We start from the raw sequence: 21,199 nt of genomic DNA, 5'->3' as shown, positions 1-21,199 counted from the left end.
TGAGCCAGCCAGGCACTCTGGCTCATCATTTTGTTAACCAGTCTGCTGTTGCTTATGCAGGTTGTTTCCCATTTTTCACTATTACAAGCAAAATTGTGATAAACGTCCTCGTGTAGACATCTATTCACAAATTTGCAATTATTTCCTTCAGGTAAATTCTTAGAATGGAATTGCCAAGATGAGCAAGCATCACATGTTTAAGACTCTTGAAAAGTTTTTCCAGAATGCCCTCCAGGAAGGACAGACCAATTTCAAACCTATCATCAGTAAATAAAAGTGCCCCATCTCCTCACGCTCATACCAGCAATTGTGTACTCATTCTTTACAACGTTTACCAATACAATAGGCAAAAAAAAAAAAAAAAAGTAGTAGGATATTATTCTCTCAAGCAAGTTTTGGGCTATTTCAGCTGATGTTCTACAAGATACCCTTAGTGTCCCACTTCTGCCCCTTCCTTTCAGGTTATGTATTGTGAACATGCCTTTCAAAAGTTAGTCTTGATTTCTGCTCACCCCAGTTGTATGTGTCCCCCTCTCTACCTCTCACCGGCTCTGGGTATTAGTATTTATTTGCATTTTTTGTCAGTCTGATAACTGGCCACTCTAGCTGAATGCTTAGTGAAATCCTTTCTTTGACGTGGAGGACAGAGGGGACATCTGAATGTGGCCACTTTTCACTGTCAGGTGAGTGGTTCCTAACCCTGGTACTGGGATTTCCTGCTGAGCTTCCTCCTTGCTGTGTGGCTCCAGGGCCCAAGGCTGGGCAGAGATCTTCAGAGACTTGTGGCTGCAATACCCTGGGAGGGTTGGCCCACAGTGACAGGTGACAGGGTTCTTTGACTCCTTTTAGCTCCCATTTGCTTGCATTGGGCACGTGGCATTTGGCCTGGAAGGGAACAGTCTTTGTTGATAGAATACCGAGATCCTGGGTGAGGTGAGTGCTCTCCTGTTGGAGATGGAGACAGTGTGGCAAAAAGAGAGCAGATGACAGGGTACATGGGCTTCTCTGGGGCACCCAGCCATGAGCAAAGGGCAGCTCTGAGTCATGGTTGGGAAGGCCCCAAGGCTCCTATTTTCCACAAACCTCTCTTTTGATAACTAGGTCTAGAATTGTGACTGGTACCTGTGTGTAGGCTTCTGGGAAGTGGCGAGGAGCTCAGCTCAGTCAAGTCTGTGGTGCTGCCTCTGTCAGCAAATTTGATCCAACTTTCCCGGAAACCTTCAAGGCCACCCTTGTTACAATCCAGAAGCCCAGCCCTAGAACTAACTACTGAATCAGAATCTCTGGGGTTGGAACCACGAATTTACAATTGTAAGGACTGCAATTGTAAGGCCTCAGGTGATATGGAAGCACTTTTAAATTTGGCTGAGAGCTCTTTTCAGCTTCTTGATCTTTACTGTACACGGGTCGCCTTGGAATCAAGTTAAAATGCAGATTCTGGTTCTGTAGCTTTGGGGTGGGGCCAGTGATTCTCCAGTTCAGACAGGCTCCCGTGTAACACCCATGCTGCCTGTCTGTGGTCTACACTTTAAGTAGCGAGGCTCTAGTTCATGCTGTGCTCCCAACTAGTTGGGATTGCTTCTCTCTTGAAGTGTGGGAACGCATTACAGAAGAGGTGACATCTCATCTGGGCTTCATAATGAGTACGAAGTGAGGAGAGATGGGGACTAGTGTTTCTGCGAGCCACCTGCTCTTATCAGATTTAAGTTTGGGGCTCCTAGCTGGCTCAGGCGGTAGGGCATGTGCCTCTTGATCTCAGGGTTGTCAAGTTAGAGCCCCATGTTGGAGGTAGAGATTCCCTTCAAAGAAAATCTTTAAAATTTTTTAGAGTTATGACCCACTCCCTTTTAGATCCTCTGTGGGACTCCATGTTTTCTGAAGTCCTAGCCTTCTGGAAGATCTTCATATCCTCTTAGCTGAACATTTCTTCCTTTTTTTGTTATTTTACTTATTTTTTCATGAGAGACACACAGAGAGTAGCAGAGAACACAGGCAGAGGGAGAAGCCGGCTCCCTGTGGGGAGCTCAATGCATGACTCCATCCCAGGACCCAGGGATCACAACATGAGCCGAAGGCAAACGCTCAACCACTGAGCCACCTAGGTGGTCCTTAGCTGAACATTTCTTAAGGTGTGTGTGGGCCCTAAAGAACAATCCTTTTTTTAAACTTTTATCTTGGAGGGTTTTTGTTGTCTTTGAGGCTGAGGGATAAAGGCTGCCCTCAAAAAGACACATGGACAAGTTAAAGTATTTTTGCAAGTTTGGTTTGTGGGAAATTGGAGGGAAGGGTGTTTTTAATTCTTTTTAAAGATTTATTTATTTAAGAGAGAAAGAGCAGGACAAGGGGCAGAGGAGGAGGGAGATAATCCTTAGGCGGACTCCCTGCTGAGTGTGAAGCTGGACGCAGGGCTAGATCCCAGGACCCCGAGATCATGATCTGAACTGAAGGTAGGTGCTTAACCGGCCGAGCCACTCAGGTGTCACTGTTTTTTTTTTTTTTTTTTAATGGATGTATAGCATATGTAGCGTGAAGGGCACCAACTTTAAGTATACAGCTCAGTAACCTTTTACGCATATATACATCCATGCAACCACACCCCAAACCAAGAGAAATAACATTTTCAGTGTCCAAAGAACTTCCTTCAGTGCCTCCACCTGGTTAATGACGACCCCTGCAAAGGTAACCACTAGTCTGATATCTAAAACCATAGGTATGTCTTCCCTGTCAAATGTCATTCTTCTCCCTGTAGCTCCTTTTGATCAACATGAAACGTCTGAGGTTCAGCTGAATTGTGCATAGCGTATCCTCAAAGAGATGCTGTTAAGGCTCTTAAAATATTTTGAAAGTCTGGTTTGGGCAAGGTTGAGGCTTTTTGAATGGGGACAGCCCCCAAGGAAGTGAATTGGCTAATGGGAACACCTGGAAGTGAACAAGCAAGCCTGTCTGAGTCCTAGAAGCCTCCTTTTGGGCTCCTCTTCCTCTCCTTCCTGGATTGCATTTACTGATATGGCCTAGACCTGGAGAGATCCCACAGAAGAGGCGGGGGTTTGGGCCAAACATCTACACTGGCAACTCCATTCAACCACGGAACTGAATAGAAGGCATAGAAGGCGTGGTTCCCCTGAATGTTCTCCTTTGAATAGGAAAGAGACTCTTACAGGAGTGATAGTAACACAAGACAGTGTGAGAACATTACAAGGTTATCAACCACCAAGGGCTATAGGAGACCTTGAGGAGGAAGTGATAATTCTAAGTGGGAGGACTGAGGGAGATTTCTAAAGGGATTTCTCAGCAGAGGGAACTACATGACAAAGCCGGGATGAACTGTGGCCTTTCAGAGGTCTGTGACTCAGCCCGCACGGTTGGGGCATAAGGGAGAAGAAGGTGGGGTGGGGCCCAGGAGAGATGAAGTTGGCAACAGAAAATGGATCTGAAGAGTAGATTGTGGCCAGATTGAGGAGACCTTAAATCTTATCCTTAAGATCTTGAGCTTTGTGCTAGAAGCAACAACGGAGCCACTGAAGGTTTGGAGGAGAGCTAGAAATTTGAGCAAGATGGTAACTCTGGGGAGAATGTAAAGAATTGATCCAAAGTGGCTGTAGAAGCAGAGAGAGACTGTCCTGCCTCAGTGGGACAGGTCGCATGACAAAGTGGTAGCACATGGATTCTGTGGTTGGAGGAGCCTGGGTTCCGGTTCTGGTTAGAATTCCCTCTCTGTTGTTTATCAACTGTGTGGCCTAGGGCTTCTTCTCTAACCTCTTTGAGACTGAAGAGTGAGGAAACAGAACATCTACCTTCTGGCAATATTGTGGGGGTTAGAGGAGATTATACACATGAAGTGTGGGGTACCAGGCTTGGAACAGAGTGAGTGCCCAATACCACTGGTACCTCCTACTATCACTAAAGGCACTGGCTAGCATTACCTTCGGAGTGCCAAGGCCTCTGAGCAGGATGACCCTCCACTAAGGAGGCTGGTGTTTGGAGTCTTTCTCTGCTGAGTCTGTAACAATTCCCTCTGCCTTGTCACCTGTCTCTTTGGGGCCTTGGACTGCGTTAGCTGGTACAGAGCGATTTCCCTTCTGCCTGCTGGATCGCTGGCCTGCCTGGCTCAAGTTCCCAGATATTTCCCCAAGAGCCCTCTGACTGAAGGCTGAGCCTCAAGAGTATCTTTCTCTGCTCTCCTTTGTCAAGTTCACTGTCTCTGGGGGGCCCAGGGCTCAGACAAAGGGCACTGGAGCAGAGTGGTGATGTCCCAGAAGCTCAGCCTGGAAGTTCCCTGTGGCTGCTCAATCAGAAAAATCCTAGGACTTGCCATGGGGGTTCCCATTTACCTAACCAGGCTTCTCATGATAACTTCCTAAGAAAAGTGTGAAGTCCCATTTCCTCTTGAATATGAGTGACTTCTCAGAGACAGAGGTCCTGTTTGAGCTATTAAGACTTCTCCCTCCCAGCCACTAAGTGATGAGCTTCTGATAGTCAGAGAACCCCCTGTTATTCACCAGGACTGGATTGTATGCTGTCACTCTTAACAGACAGAAAAGGCAACTCTGGGAGGTAGTGAGTTCCCCATTTTTGGAGGTGTTTAAGCTGGACTACTGGTGACAGAGGTGTGCGCACATGGCAGTGCATAATTTAGAGGCAATTGTTTTATAGGTTGCTAGACCAGATGACTCTCAAAAGCCCCATCTTGTTCTGAGATTCTGTAATATACTTAAGCTCGCCTGTGGGCTTATTTGCTCACCCAAACAAATCAGCCAGTCTCTGCTGCTATTCAGCTGACAACAAACACTATGTTATTATATCAAGTTTCCTGTAGAGCTGGAACCCCTCTGGTTTATGAAGCTGTACTACATTACTCAAATAGCAACGATCCTTGCAGAAACATTGATGAGGCAAGTCCAAATCTGCCATCCGCTCATTAACTTTGCCCTGGGCCCATCAGAGTGCCCCCGGTGGGGACAATGGCCCTCTCCATGTGGAAGGGCCCCACAGAGCTGCTGCAGGGGGCTCTCCTCCGGTGTCCACTCACTGTCTGAGTGCTGCCAACTGTTCTCAACACCAACGGGAGCCTCTCGTGGAGGGAGTGAGCAGCAAGACAGCCAGGGCCTGGAAGGTTGGGTCCCTGGGGCCAGACTCCCTGTGTTTAGAACCCAGTTCTATTCCTTGCTAGCTGTGTGACTTCAGGCACATGACCTACAGCCTCAGTTTTCTCGTCTAGAGAAAGGGTGAACAATTTTACCAGTCTCATAGACCCAACCCGAGGCAAACACTGGCTTCTTTCGGCTTCCTGACCTCCTTTTGTTCCTTCCCCCTCTCTTCCACTGTCGTGGTCAGAACACTGCACTGATCCACCACACAAAGCCTGTAGCTTATCTTTCCCTAAACACACTGCAGTTTAGTGGGGAAGAATGTTAACTCATAGGAACAGACTGCCAATGATCGAATTCTTGGCATCAGCCAGGAGAGTGGAGAAGTTTGGGGCTGCATAAGGGCCTGTCAATCAGAAGAAAGAAAGCTGCCTGGTGAGGCTGGTTATATAACAGCTCTAAGTCCCCGCATTGTGTTCCCTGGACACTGCATTCCTCAAGTGTTGGGGAGAGTTCTGCCTGAAGCAGGGACTGAGCAAGCGGGGCCGCATTTCCACACAGAAGGGTTCTGCTGGAGGTCTAAGGGGGCTTCCCTGGGGTCAGATACAGGAATTCCTTCAGAGGGAACCAAGAAGCCCTTCCAAGGGGGCATGACCAGGTCTGGAGGCAGTAGCCAGATAGCAAACAAAAGAGCCCAGTGGAAGGCACCCAGCCTCTTGGTGAAGATCACTCAAGAGTACGCTGGTTACCCAGTTGACTGTACTGAGAGGTGTGTGTGGTGCCTGAGAGTAAGTGGCCACGGAGAAGGAGGGGAGAGGGATAACTCTCAAGTCAGATTTACACTCTGATGGAGAAAGTACAAAGTCACTTAGTTCCCTGAAACAGAAGGGAGAGGGGTAAGCCTCTTCCCTGGGCCCAGTACAATCCACCCCCATCACCACCAATCTGCATGAGGATTTTTAAAAAATATTTTATTTATTTATTCATGAGAGACAAACAGAGAGAGGCAGAGACACAGGCAGAGAGAGAAGCAGGCTCCCTGTGGGGAGCCCAATGTGGGACTTGATCCCAGGACCCTGGGATCACGACCTGAGTGTAAGGTGAAGGCTCAACCACTGAGCCATCCAGGTGCCCCTACATGAGGATTTTGATGGCACGATGATCTGATTGGCAATGACACAAAAGAGGGGCGTCTAGGTTCTGGATGATAGAATCAAGATCTCCAAAGGCTTATTCAACTATTATCTGAAAGAAATGTAAAATGAGGGCCTTGAGCCACAAAAGCAACTGCACAATTTTAAGACAAGGAGAATGTGGATCCACAGTGAGCACAGAACATAGAAAGAATTCTAAGTTTTTTATATTTGTCTATGGTATGATGTTGCTCTGAAAATAGATAATTTGATCTTAGGTTGTGTTAGTAGAAACGTAGTAGATTGACCAGTTGAAGTTGCCAATATCTGACCATTTTTGACCTCCAAACTGGCAATTGCATATGGTTCAACCTAATACCAAGTGGAAGATGAAGGATCCTGAATCTGGAGGACATCATGCTAAGTGAAATGACCCAGACACGGAAGGATAAACAGTATGATCTTGCTTGTATATGGAATCTAAAAAGTTGAATTCACAGGGGAGTCTAGGTGGCTCAGACTCTTGATTTTGGCTCAGGTCATGATCTCAGGGTCATGGGATTGAGCCCCCATGTCAGGCTCCATGCTCAGTGGGAAGTCTGCTGGAGATTCTCTCTCCTTCTGCCCCTCCTCCCACTCAAGTGCACACTGTCTCCAAATAAATAAATATATATTTTTTAAGTCAAGGGGTACCTAGGTGGCACAGTTAGTTAAGTGTCCAAATCTTGATTTCAGCTCAGGTCATGATGTCAGGGTCCTGAGATCAAGTCCCATGTCGGGCTCCTTGCTCAGTGGGGAGTCTGCTTGAGATTCTCTCTCCTTCTGCCCCTCCTGCTCATGGTCTCTTTGTCAAATAAACAAATAAATCTTTTTTTTTTTTCAAAAAGTTGAATTCATGGTGGCTGTCAGGGGGCTTGGAGTGGGGGAAATGGGGAGATGTTGGTCAAAGGGCACAAACTTTCAGTTATTAGATGAATAAGTTCTGGAGACCTAGCATGGTGACTAGTTAATAATAACATATTATATACTTGAAATGTGCTAGGATAGTAGATCCTAAAAGTTCTCAACACACACACATACACACACACACACACACACACACAGAATGCTAACTATGGGAGGTGATGGAGGTGTTAATTAGCTTGATCATGGTCATCATTTCACAATATTTTATCAAATCATCACACCATGGACCTTAACACATACCCAATTGTTACTTGTCAAATATATTTCAATAAAGTTGAGGAATGGAAGATGAAGGTCCTCTGTGCTTTGCACTGACTGGACCACATTTAGAGGATTGTGCTTGGTTCTATGTGACACGTTAGTAGAGGCATTTTGATAAATATGCACAGTGAATTCCTACTGTAATCTAGGGATTCAAAAGCTTGTTATCAAGGGACTGCTACTGAGGCTGTGAACTTGTGAACTGCCCTCAAACATGAGAGGAGCTAAGAACTGGGGATGGAGCTGATGGTTTTCCAGATAGTCTTGGAACAACAAAAGGACAGATGAGTGGGAGTGACAGAGCAGCAAATTTGTGCTCAACATAAGGAAAGGGGGAGCTCATGATCGAGGCTTCTCTGGAGCTGTCAAGACAGGTGGTGAGACCTTCATCAAGTGTTCAGGCAGAAGCAGCATGTTGTGGAGGGCATTTAAGTATTGGAAAAGATTTGAACAACTTTATCACTTAGTTCCCTTATAACTCAGGAAACTCTATCATCCAGCTCAAAAGTGAACCAAAATAAGACTCAGTCCCACTGCAGAAAGTAGTAGTCTTCCCATGCCTAAACATTTTGTTTAGTGTCAAGCAGCAACAGTAACACATCAGAATGACAACTCCACTGGACTCTTCCAAATCTTTTTTTTTTTTTTTGACAGGAAGTAGGATTTATTGGTGGGCATGAATAGGGTTAGGGTTGTGTGAGGTTCTCATGAGTGCAGAGCCTTCCATTTGTCCAAGGGGCCCGATTAGGGATGTATTTGATTCCCCAGCCATCTGGGATGAGCCGCTTTTCTGCCACCATGTCTTCAAATTCATCCACATTAAACTTAGTAAAGCCCCGCTTCTTGGAGATGTGGATCTTCTGGTGGCCAGGGAACTTGAACTTGGCCCTGCGTAGGGCCTCAATCACATGCTCCTTGTTCTGCAGCTTGGTATGGATGGGCATGATGACTTGGCCAGTGTGGACCCTGGCTACTGTGCCCTGGAGCTTCCCAAAGGCACCTCGCATACCTGTCTGCAGTCTAGATTGGAGATAGCATGATGTCAGACCTCAAATTCCACCATAAAGGGCTGTCTCTAAGGTCTCTTAGGGCAATCCATGCAATCAACAGGCTGCATACACTACCAAGGAGGCTACTGTTTGCAGCCATGGCACACTAGGCCCCCAAGGAGAAAGAGCATAGTTAGCTTAATTGGCTGCAGTGGACTCTTCCAAATCTTTAGAGGGTTTTGTTCAGCCAAATATAACAACAGTCTTCTCAAGATGCATCTCCTTATCTGTACTAAAGAACCTAGTCTAGAAATCCAGTTTCTGGGGATTAAATTTCATACCATGTTGAAATTATTTTTAAAGATTTATTTATTCATGAGAGACACAGAGAGAGAATGGCAGAAACATAGGCAGAGGGAGAAGCAAGCTCCACCAGGACTTGATCCTGGATCCTGGGTTCAGGATCCTGAGCTGAAGGCAGGCGCTCAACCACTGAGCCACCCAGGAGTCCCTACCGTGTTGGATTTTTTGACCCACTCGAGAATTAGTAGCTGCAAGGGTTGAGCAAGACTCAAATTGGTGGGGGTTGGATAATGTGCTAGTGCATTTACATGTCACTAATTGCAATTACTGTGTCTAGAAAAAGTAAATTATAGGGAAGAACTAGAGGATTCTTAAATATCAAAAAAGCTTTCTCTGAAATAACATATAAGTGAAACAAAATATTCCATCTCTCTCAAAAATGCAGGAGTTTAAAAAGGTGCTATTCACCTAAAATGGGTACATTTTACAGTGTCTAAATTATGCCTCAATAGAATTGTTTAAAAAAAAAAAAACAGGACCAGCGCAGTCCAGGTGGCTCAGCGGTTTAGCGCCGCCTTCAGCCCATGGCGTAATCCTGGAGATCCGGGATGGAGTCCCATGTCGGGCTCCCTGCATGGAGCCTGCTTCTCCCTCTGCCTGTGTCTCTGCCTCTCTCTCTCTCTCTCTTTGTGTGTCTCTCATGAATAAATAAATAAAATTTTAAAAATAAAATAAAAAAAAAACAGAGTCATTTGGCAAAATGTACTTGAGGTATTCAAGGTTGAAACACTTGAAAGCATGCTCAGTAAGTGCAGGTCTGCCCAAGTCATACTGCCTGCATTTAAAGGCTGGCTCCTCCACCTACTAGCCTGGCACATAGTAAATGCTCCATAAATCTTAGTTTTTCTGTGTGATGACCCCCAGATATGTAGATTTACCAGTTTTTGTTAGCCTAACATCTGCTTATTTATTCCTATTTATGATATTTGTTTTTTTTTACCTCAGTTGCATTGCTATATTTTAATAGCTTTCTTTTTGCTTGTTATTCTCTCTTTCTTCCAAAGAGATAACCTAGAAATATTCATAATATACTCTACTAGATACCTGAATTTGTTTGCTAGGGCTTCCATAACAACATACCACAGATCATGTAGCTTGAACAACAGAAAATTATTTTTTCATAGTCCTAGAGGCCAGAAGTCCAAGGTCAAGGTGCTGTATTGTTGGGTTCCCCTGAGGCCTCCATCTTTGGCTTCTAGATGCCCATCCTCTTGCTGATCCCTTCACATGGTTGTTTCTCTGGGTGCATGGCCATAGTGGCTCTTCCTTTTCTTATAAGGATGCCAGTCATACTGGATTAGAGATCCATCCCAATGGCCTCATTTTGATTTAATCACTTCTTTAAAAGACCTTATCTCCAAATATGGTTACATTCTGAAGTACTGGGAATTGGGATTTCTATATACAACTTTGAGGCAGACACGATCCAGATCATAATAGTGCCCAAGTCCCTAGTCTCTACCCTGAGGGACAGAGAAGAGGCAAGAGATACATTCCTGCCCCGAGGGCTTATGATTCAGTTGGAGTGAGACTGGAACAGTTCTGAGCCAGCCTGTATTAAAGTAATAATTTTGCTGTGAGAGCACCTCAGAAAAAGGAGTGTTGCCTGAAGGCTTGTATGGCCAAGTTTACTCACTTGGGGGCTGTAGGGCTGGGTTGATAGATAGGATTTCTTTCAGGATAAAGGAGAGGTAGAGAAATAGTATGGTTAAAAGACTGAACTTTTATGTCCATGTCCAAGGAACAGAGAGGCACTGCCCAGACGACAGTTGGTGCCACAACTCCAAGTGTGGACACAGCCTTCCGTGTTCATCTAATGGAGTCTCGTTAGAGGTTTGAGAGCATGTAGAAAATTGTCTTACACTATATAGGGCAGGGTGTGGGTGTGGGTGTTCCATTCCCAGAAAACTAAAAATATTATTGAAAAATCCAGACCATTCTAAATAACTTTCATAGCATTTGTACACATTCTCTAATTGTGTTCTTTGCATTCACAACTGAGCCTCTAGTGTTCTTAGTAAAAACAAAACAAAAACTGAGTCCAATTCTAAGATTAATGAGTCTCTAATTTGGGGCCATGGAATGATTTCCATCCTTATCTCAATCATATTATGCCTGAGAGACCCAAGCTTCTTTTTACTAGTATTAACACTTCATTCTTTTGCTTTCCACTTGCCGTTCACTTTTATAAAGACTGCATGCAGAAAGAAAAATGGCATGAACTGCCTGCTGTACCCAAAGAGGGTCAGACTGCTGAAATCCGTGGTGTCCTCCTGTGACACCTCAAAACGCCTGCTGAGTTCAGCAAATGTTCAGTGGCCCACGGTAGGTGTGGAGATGGTAGTTTGAGGAGACTGGTGTAAAATGGACCAAGTGCTGCACATGCAAAGGTGAGGAAGGACACCCATGCTCCATAGAGATGAAGACCCCCCCAGGGGTCTGGCGCCTGGGAAAGCCTCACACTCCCCTCATATGATGCAATCTATTCTCAAATGTGGAGCTGCAGGACAACAGAGCCAGCCATTTTGAATAAAGCCTTCCTGAGGTCTTTGAATAAAGCCTTACCAAGCAGGCCCACCATTTCATCTTGATTGTGAATGGATTCACATAGCTTCGGATAGCTGATATTCCTTAGCAACTCAGTAGCAACCGCTTGAGGTCATGATCTTAATTACAAACTGCCTCAGTTCAAGGGGGCACCCCAGCACTTTCTGAAGAATATTTTAAACAAGATTTTGAAATAAAGACTTATACTGATTTAATTACCTTTTGCCAAAGAAAATGGCATCCAAGCCTCTTTCCTCTCCCCCAGGCAGATTTTAACAGAAGTAACCCATGATGAAAAGAGCTCATTTTCCATTTCCTCCTAGCCACGCTCTTTCCATCCCTCCCCTTGGCCTAAGCTGATCTGGGAGCTCCCATGGTTATTCTTGTGCCTCTGAAGCACAGGACTAACCCAGAACTCAATTTGGCAACAGTGTGCACCCATCTAATGGACAAACCTTACCAAACCAATGGTTTGAGTTACTGGGACAATGACTACCGGAAATGTAGAAATCATCTCCTTCCACAAGCCACCTGTACCATAAATACTATCAAGATCTCAAAGGAAGGGATGCCTGGGTGGCTCAGTGGTTGAGTGTCTGCCTTTGGCTCAGGTCATAATCCTGGGGTTCTGGGATTGCGTCCCACATTGGGCTCCCCGCAAGGAGCCTGCATCTCCCTCTGCCTGTGTCTCTGCCTCTTTCTGTATCTCTCATGAAAAAAAATAAACAATAACTTTAAAAAAAAAGGATCTCAAAGAAAAGATAGCAACATTTTCACTTGCACTGCATTATCAGCTTTTCTCAAAGCCACTTGCTCATTCTGGATCTCATTCCATCATCCTCCTAGGAACCCGAGGCGCTGAGGTTGAACAAGAAGTATTATCCCCATTTTATAGCTGAGGAAAGGTAACCATCTCTCTCTCTCTCTCTCTCTCTCTCTCTCTCTCTCTCACACACACACACACACACACCTACCTATGCCTATGGAAAGGCAAAGATGACAAACTTCTCTAGAATCCGAGAGACTCTGAGAGAAGGCAGAGACACAGAATAGAGAAGAAAAACCAGTGCTTTGTTTAGAGTTAGGGCAGTGATTATCGTCTACTTCTTCATTCCTTCGTTTTTTTGTTTTGTTTTTTAAATCACAAAATTAACAGAATCGCTGCTTGTTTGCCAACTAGACAGAAAATCGCACTGCATGTACCTCCGACAGGGGTCGAGGAAGGAAAAGCAAGACCCAGTCACTTGTCTCTAAATAGATCTCCTGTTCACAGACACGGTCAAAGCATTTGGGCTCCTTGGGGCTCTAGGTTTCTTGGGGGCAGCAAAATTCCTTCTAGGCCCCAGGGGGGCAGAAGGGGCAGGAATAGAGGGAGGCACAAAGGAAAGGGATGCGCTGTTTAATTAAACTGGTAAATCTTTTTCCTTCAAGAAAAAAATATGGCTCCTTAACACTTGATTTTGCAACTTTAATATCAGCACAAATGCCAGGGAGTCAGTCTGTCGGCAAGGGCATTGCTTGTGAGGCTGGGGCAGCATATTAAGCACCTCGCAGGGGGTGGTTGTCTTACATAGATTCTGGGCACAGAAAAACCCGATAGGGAGCCACCATTCTGCGGTAGCCCCTTCGCAGCCATAAAACGGTGGCGTAAATGAAAACTTTCAGATCAAACACATTTTGCTGCCTGTCATCATCTCGGGCTTCTTCCCAACTTGTATGCTGAGATCACACGCCTTGATACCTTAAAAAATTTTAAGGGATTTTTTCCCCCCTCGATTTTGTCCTATATGTAAAAACGCTCCCACAGACACAGGCATGTGACGCTCTTTCTTCCAAAACACATTACAGTCTCACTTCTTAATCATAATTGCGTTTCGGAGAAATCCTGAGAAGGAAAATCAGCAACAATGAAGGCTAATTTTGGCATGGACAAAAGATTTTTAAAAGATCTCTGAGGATGTCCTACAGTGAACCTTGGGACTAAAGTCCTAAGGTAATGATTTTACTTATTTTCCAAGGCCCCCCCCTTTAGTTGCTGGGGCCGTGTGGCAAATACAATCCCAAACTAATGCTTTCTAATTTTCAATAGTGATGAATTAAAGCCACAGAATCTGGAAGGTGTGCTATAAGTGCACAGAAATCAATTCTAAAGGTTTTGGCATGCTGTTTCCTGCAGGGTGGTGGTGGATTCTGGGGATGTGGATTTTTTTTGCTTTCATGGTGATGTCACCACTGGAGAAGTGGTTTGCTAAGAAACACACATTGCTGGCCGGGAAGTTGTCTTTCCCTGTAGGAGTCCGAACACATCTTGAGCATTATGGCTTCCAATTGTTGATCCAGGGCTACAAGGCATTCAGAAGGGATCTTGTTCCAAATGAATTTTGACTTTCTACTAGGCCTATGGACCAGATTTCAATGTTTCTGGCTCTTTCTGATTTCCTACTTGCATTTCTCCCTGGTGTTCTTAATCTATGAACATCAGTGAAAGACAGAATGCTTTAAATGATAGCCTGAGTTTACAGTTGGCAGTTTCTTTTCGTTACTTTCTCCCTTCCTTCTTTTCCTTGCTACCCAGTACACACTTAAACAACCATCCACAAGGCAGAAAAGGAATTCAGTGAACTTAGTGTGTGTGTGTGTGTGTGTGTGTAGTATCTGCAATCTATAATATATATATATGCTGTCTATACTCTCTCTCTACAATCGCTTTATGTATTTATTTTACGGAAGAATAACTGACATACAATATTGTACTAGTTTCTGGTATATGTTTCTATCACTCTTGATGCCTTTGTGACCCTTTTCAAAATACCAGGTATATTTCTATGGGGTTGTAATCTCTGGGCACATGATGTTTCATGTTCTGCTTTTTCTAGTTAACATTATTTCATGCAGACATCGCCACACATTGAAGCAAACCACCTGCTGCATGCTCTAATGGCTGTGCAGTGCACCGCCGAATTGATATGCTATTCTTGGCTTAGCCAGTCTCCTTACTGTTGGGCATTTGGGTTGTCTCCAATTTTCCCCTATTCCAAGTGGCTTTGCTGCTAAATATCCTTATAAAACTAGGTTTTGTCTTTTCGATTATTCCCTTGGGATATAGTCCCACACTTGAGATTACCAGGTCAAACAATAGCCCTGGTTTTTGAGTTCTTGGATAAACCTTTGTACCAGTCAGCAGCTCCTGTCTGAATCTTCCACCCACACAGCCACTCAACATTTCCAATTGAGTCAATCTGTTCTCATGCTTTTCAGAACTGAAACATTGTTATTGATGGTTTTAGAGCTCTTTTAACTGTGATTTTTAAACTTTCTTATCCAGAATTTGATATATCAATTTGTGAGTGCTAGAAAGATGACCAGATCTTATGAGAAAGAAAAAAACCGCATTAAATACTCATTTGAAATGAAGGATTTTATTTGCACCCTGTGGCTAGCCAGTGTAAGTCAACCAATAGCCTGTGGTCCTCGCACGAGGGATTGAACTCAGCCACAAGCCCCTGGAGCTGCCAGCCTCCTGTGTTCTCTCCTGGGACTAGCTGATTTAGCTTTTTCTTTTTCTCTTTCTGGTGAGAAATAAACTTTTATTGTGTTTAGATTTTTTTTGGAGGGGGGGATTCCTTCGTTCGTTTGTCCTACAAACATTTGTTGACTAATTCCCCTTTGCCAAGGATTGTGCTAGGTGCCGTGCCAGGCGACACATGGCTAGTTAAAAGCTGCAGGGGCCAAACAGTGGCTGAGTGGCACGGCTAGGCATGGCTGGCCAAGTGCTGGCAAGCATGGCCTTCACCTCAAACACTGTAGCATTTATACAAAATGTTTAAATTGCAGACACAATTATTTACATGCTGAGTTCCATACCTTCGCAAGGGCTCAAGCTGTCAGCATAATATATCTCATTACAACCAGCACTGAGCATGGAAAGGATTATTTTTCAAGGCTGTGAGTGCAAAACATCAATTAGTCATAAGAGAAAACAGTTAGCTGGCATGTGTACTAGATTTTGCACTTTTGGGAGGGAGGGGAAATGCATTTACTTAATCTTTTATAGCTGAATCAAATGAAAAAGGAGACAACAAAACCACTCAATTTAGGTTAGTTGATTCTTTAATCAGCTTCTCAATTAACTGCAGATGCACACAGCGAGCAGAGAACAGAGACAGCCCAGGGAAGGTGGCCTTTTCAATATGCCTGCGATATTCACGAGGAGCATTATCACACTTGGGCAGGGGGCTACAGAAATCAATATTAGCTTTCTCAGGCTTCCACTGGGGAGCTGCAGCTGCCCTGGAAAAAACTCCCTCTCCTTGTGTCACTTATGATTTCTTTTCTCCACCAAGAGAAAAGGCCAGATTCAACAAACTAACTGAGCCCCTACCAAGTGTGGGGCCCTGGATATATAGAAACTTTGGTAAGGAGCTCATGCTCCCACTTGCTCCTGGAGAGGAATGACTGCATCTAGTGGTTTGGACTTTTGAGAAATCTAGGAAATGTGAATATGAACTGGATATTACAGGATGCCAGGGAATTGTCATTCAGTGGGTTAGCTCAGAAAATAGCCTTCTGCTTATGTCAGAAAATGCCCATAGACTTTCTGAAGGGGCTTCTGCAGTGCACAGGGGTGATAGAACACAATCCTGGCATTTACCTTAGCAGAATGCAGCCCCGGGCAGGTAGGAAGACATGAAGCACATACGGCCAAATCATAATTACTGTCCTAGCCGGGTGCGAGGTCAATTTGGCAGCCCTGTACTATTTTTTTCTGCTTCCGTATATTTAGAAAAATTTCCCTAATAAAAAAGGTTTTCAAATGAGTGGCTTGATTTGAATGCGGGTATATTTCACATACAGGATTATAGGATTTTGGAGGCTGATCCTTTGGGACAGCGAGCGGAAAAAGTGAAGGGTAGCATCATCTGACATCATATGATTTCATGGTCCTGTGTGTTTTCAGCAACCTCACAGTTCTCAAACCTCAGCATTGCAGCCAGACCACTGAAGAAATGCAACCTCTTAGAGATACACAGGCCCAATCAATGTAGGAGTCACAGGGTGACATTTCAGTACCAGTGGCGGCGGAGCAGGGCAGGAAATACCAAGTTTTGCTTAATGAAGGCTAATACCCGAGACCGGATAGATTCACCGAGAAGGGCCAGAGGTGGAGGTAAAGATTAGCTATGGTTGGATCCTCACCTTTGCATACAATGGCAGTACCACAGTAGCTGTTAAACCACAGCATAATTAGTCTGAAAGATACCCTCATTTAACAAGTGTATTTGTAAATATAACACAGTAGTTCTTCACTTTGGCAAGAAACTGACAGAAGAGTGAAAAAAAGTTAAAACCCCTCCAGGTGACATCAGGTACATTACTTGGGGTCCTTTAAAAAGTGTATTGTCTCCCCTTTGATTTGGAAGAGTGTTGTTGTTGTTGTTTTTCCCTATAAATGACATTGCAGTTTCGTTTAACCAGCTGCAGCCCTCTGGAGTCCACAGATGGATTATCAGGTGAGTTTGCTGCACCTGAGTAATTAACTCAGCGTCCCACAGGATCTTTTTCTCCCTGAGATGACTCCCTACACACCCCATAAAACTTCTCAACTGGGGGAGGTCTCCTCTGCATAAGAGACGGTGCCCCTGGTTGGGAAAGATGAATCCTGACCACTGAGTAGCTACCAAGTGAGCACACAGCTCTAAGCAGAAAACGTCACCTCGCTAGGACCTGGAGTTGGGCTGTAATGGAAATTTTTTTTTTTTTTTTGGTGCCTGAGCTACCTGTACTGACCTGGCAAGATATCCAAATGACGTCTTTCCTGAACAAACTCCTAAGACTGTGTTGGCAGGTGAGGAAAAGGCAGATCCTCGGGACCATGGCTGATATTAAGGGTCGTTTCTAAAGTTGTGAACCCAGAAGCCCCCGAGCTTGATACAGAATCGGGAAACTTTAAACATTTTTCTTGGGTGCATTAAAGAAAGCTTGCATCTATGTCTAGATGTGAATATGATCTTTAGGTTTTGGTAAATCACTGTCCCCTTGCTTGCCTTTCCTGAACCGTTGTCTTCCAGCAATGTTGGCTCTGACGTCTGGTTTTGTAAATTAAACCAGATTGCCCTCAGCAACCTCTGCCATAAAGTTATAGCTGTTTTCATGAGGATTCTCTGCCCACCAAGAAGTAATACAAGTCACATTTGTAGAATGTAAGAAGGTGGGGTTTTTTTTCCGCAATAAAAAAAAAAATTCGACCAGACTTTCAAAAATCACATATTTTAAGATGTACTTTTACAGGAAATGATTAGAAATGGGGTTCCGATGGACATCTGAAGAAGGAGGTGTGTCCCGTGTGTGTTGCCTTAGTTGTTAAATATATTCCATTGCTCACCTCTCCCTGGATAAATATTTTCTTTGAAAACTCAAGCATTTAGCTGCCCCCTCTGGAAAGGGGTTTATCTTATAGGAAATCCCTCAACTGTTTGTTTATGTAATCACCCTGTTCAAGGCTGCCATAGTTGCAATGTTTGCTCAATGCCCTTTTAAGTTCAGTAGGAAGAATACACCTTATCTTTCTGCATAGTTGAGGCATCAAATGCTGGCTGAAGGACCATCACCATACTTTGTTATTTCTGTAAATATATTCCACCCAAAGAGTTGTATGTAAGTGAGATTCATCTATAAATGGAAGATACCCTGCCCCCATTGGTGGGGTATCACCTTACCAGTAGACTCCTTTTTTTCATAGAGCTATTTCTGCGTAATCATGGAATATAAGGCTTTAAACATTTCTCCATAGAACTAAATGTTTAAGTTGCACGCGCGGTGGAAAGAACCATGTAAAATCTTTCAGAGTTCCTCCTCTGATTGGAAATTAACATAATGTATTACATCTCAATTTAGTGTTGACACTAGCCTCTCCCAACCTCTGCCCCCAAGCTATATTTTCTTGGAAATTTCCAACCTAGCTGAAAATATCTTTTAATAGGTTGTTCTGTTTAAAAAATATATTAACGACTACATTTCAGCTTAAAAAAATATTGAATCAATAAAATGGAAATGAAGATGCCAGTGTAACATTACCCATTGCTCTGAAGGGTGCATTGTCCTGAACATGGTATGGATGCTGGTCAACAATTCTCTAAGTCCACTTTCCCAGTTGCTTCTTGAAAGTCTAAGCTCTGAAAAATTACATAAAATGAATCAATGAGCAATAAAAATCACAATCTAAACAATATTCTCAAAGAAAAATTCAATAATGCAATAGGACTTCTTCAGAGGAAACCTCTTTATTTCTAAAAGGTGACATCTTTCAAGTCCCAATGTTTTAAAAACCTAACATGAGCTTTATCTGTGTCTATGTAACGCTAAGCATCCAGATTAGAATAGAAACATACGTATTTGTTAGCTACACAAGAACATTTGCAAATATCCATTGCATCGACTGTTCCAGTCAATTGAGGTTATGTACAAAGAGCCAACGTTACATGCACCAATATGCCAACTATTTGATAATAACCCAGATTTAATTTCCTTCTGAATTAACATGATATTCATTAATTTGACAGTGTATCTATTGCTGCTTCCAATGAAAACACATGCAAAAGACTCCTGGCTGCATTTTAAATGGAAACCTGCAGCATATTAGAATCAATCATTTGTCTATTGTTGGTAAATTCATTGTTTTTCTTTTATATCAAAATTTTCACTCTACTTATAGCACAGCCTTTTGCTGTGAGTCTGCAGGCACATTGTTAATAAATGCCTTTGCAAATATGATTATGCAAAGAACAAATGGATATTGATTAAACTGAATAATGCATTATTTTCTAGGATAAGTATATTAAATTAACTCTCAGTGAACAAACAGCATGAATTAAACTAGTTAATTTTTTGAAGCTGTAACTAGCTTATTTTACACTGCTCTGAACATTCAGACAAGTTTGAAAAGGCACTTGCACTGTTTTTCTTTCTGTTTTTTTTTTTAAGGATTTTATTTATTTATTTGACACAGAGAGAGAGAAAGAGAGAGAGAGAGCACAAGTGGTGGGGGGAGCTGCAGGCAGAGGGTGAGGGAGAAGTAGGCTCCCTGCTGAGCAGGGAGATGGTCACAGGGCTTGATCGCAGGACCCCCAGATCATGACCTAAGCCAAAGGCAGACATTACTCCAACTGAGCCACCCAGGTGCCCCTTTCTCCTCGTTTTAATTGTGATTTTTAAAAATGTGTAAGAGTAATGTAGGTTTCTTAAAGGAACATTAGAAAGTACAGATATGCTGAAGAGAAAAGACAGCAGCCATCACCTCATCACTCAGACACAAGACCTTTGGGAGTGCTTTCTAGTTTCATTGTGGATGGCACCAAATTTTAAAAAAAAAAACATTTACTCCTTTTCTGCCTGATAATATAAACTTTAAAATCTGGTCTTATTGGGGATCCCTGGGTGGCGCAGCGGTTTGGCCCCTGCCTTTGGCCCAGGGCGCGATCCTGGAGACCCGGGATCGAATCCCACATCGGGCTCCCGGTGCATGGAGCCTGCTTCTCCCTCTGCCTGTGTCTCTGCCTCTCTCTCTCTCTCTCTCTCTCTGTGACTATCATAAATAAATAAAAATTAAAAAAAAATCTGGTCTTATTGTCTCCCCCTTTTTTGGGCAGATACATAATCCTGAGCAAAATCAATCATATACAGAAAACAAATCAATGGTTTCATAGTTCCAAGCATTGGTTTTTAGGCTCATCTTGTTTGAGACTATTTATTCCAGAGAATTCAAAGAAGTCTCTAAAAGTGTTTGTTTATGGCAATAAGAAGTCAGATAATGAATGGTTAGGGGCAGGGAGGGAATTGCCAGAGGGTTTAGTTACAGGTACCAGTAAGCATTCAGTAACTACTAACCATTAACAGGATGCACCAGGTCCCTGGCATGTGGCATCCCATTTCACCCTCACAACAATCCTGAGAAATTGGTGCTATTAAATGCAGGCTCAGAGAATTTGAGTCACCCAATGTCACACGGATAAGTGACAGTGGCACATCCTGAACTCAGTCTGACTCTTGAGCTTACATTCAAAACCAATGTCATGAAGGTAGAAAGATGTGATTCCATGAGGTGTTTGCAATGCCCTGAGTGTGTTTCGGCCAAGGCCTCCAACCTTTGGACATGAATAGACCTCAAAGCCCAGGAGACCACAAAAGGGATTTTGAAAGCATTATTGTCTCTAAAATCACCCCTATTACTACTCCTCCAGTTAATTATAAACCAGAATCAAATGCTACATTCTTCCTATACCTCCCAGTCTTGAGAGAAATCCTTTGTGTCAACTTGAGAAGATCCAAGCTTAAAAAAAAAAAAAAAAGAGAAGATCCAAGCTTTTGCTCTCTGTGGGTTCCCCCAACCCCTCCCCCCAACTCCACAAACATCACATTTCTCTGTCTCTCGCCAGGCTGATACAAGTGTGGCCCAAGAACCCAATGCAGGGACTCACAAGCCCCACCGCTCATTGCTGATGGCCATAAGTGCTTCCCAGCAGTTCAGAATGTCAGGGTAGAGAACGAGCTCAGAGGGCTCTGAAGAAGGGTGCTGTCCAAAAAGGTCTGTCTTTCGATGGAGCAGGGCCATAGTCCCTTCCTATCACATGCCCCATCCCAAATGGCCTACCATCAAGAAAGGATGAGTCTTATCTCCTGGGAGAGGAAAATAAGCCAGCTTCCTTTGTCTTCTGTTGGTGTAGCTGATTGTGGTTTCCACATGCTTAAGGTAGAGAGTGGGAGGAAGTGGGTACATTGTTTCTCCTGCACACCAAGCTAAACACAACTGGCAGACACTCTCCCCCTGACAGTTCATGGAGGAAACATGACTGCCTGC

At 43.8% G+C, this 21,199-nt stretch overlaps 1 non-coding gene and 1 pseudogene across 1 annotated transcript; both read right to left on the bottom strand.

Annotated features, from left to right (window-relative positions):
- Positions 1 to 8,152: 8,152 nt before the first annotated feature.
- LOC112668549 (60S ribosomal protein L10-like) lies at positions 8,153 to 20,953 on the bottom strand (annotated as a pseudogene).
- LOC112668605 (small nucleolar RNA SNORA70) lies at positions 8,515 to 8,648 on the bottom strand. Its single transcript, XR_003141737.1, has one exon. It is a non-coding gene; the product is annotated as a small nucleolar RNA SNORA70 (small nucleolar RNA).
- Positions 20,954 to 21,199: the final 246 nt, after the last annotated feature.

This window comes from Canis lupus, chromosome X (assembly GCF_003254725.2).
Source record: "Canis lupus dingo isolate Sandy chromosome X, ASM325472v2, whole genome shotgun sequence".
Classification (NCBI taxonomy): Eukaryota; Metazoa; Chordata; class Mammalia; order Carnivora; family Canidae; genus Canis; species Canis lupus.
This window is presented reverse-complemented; position numbering and strand designations above follow the sequence as displayed.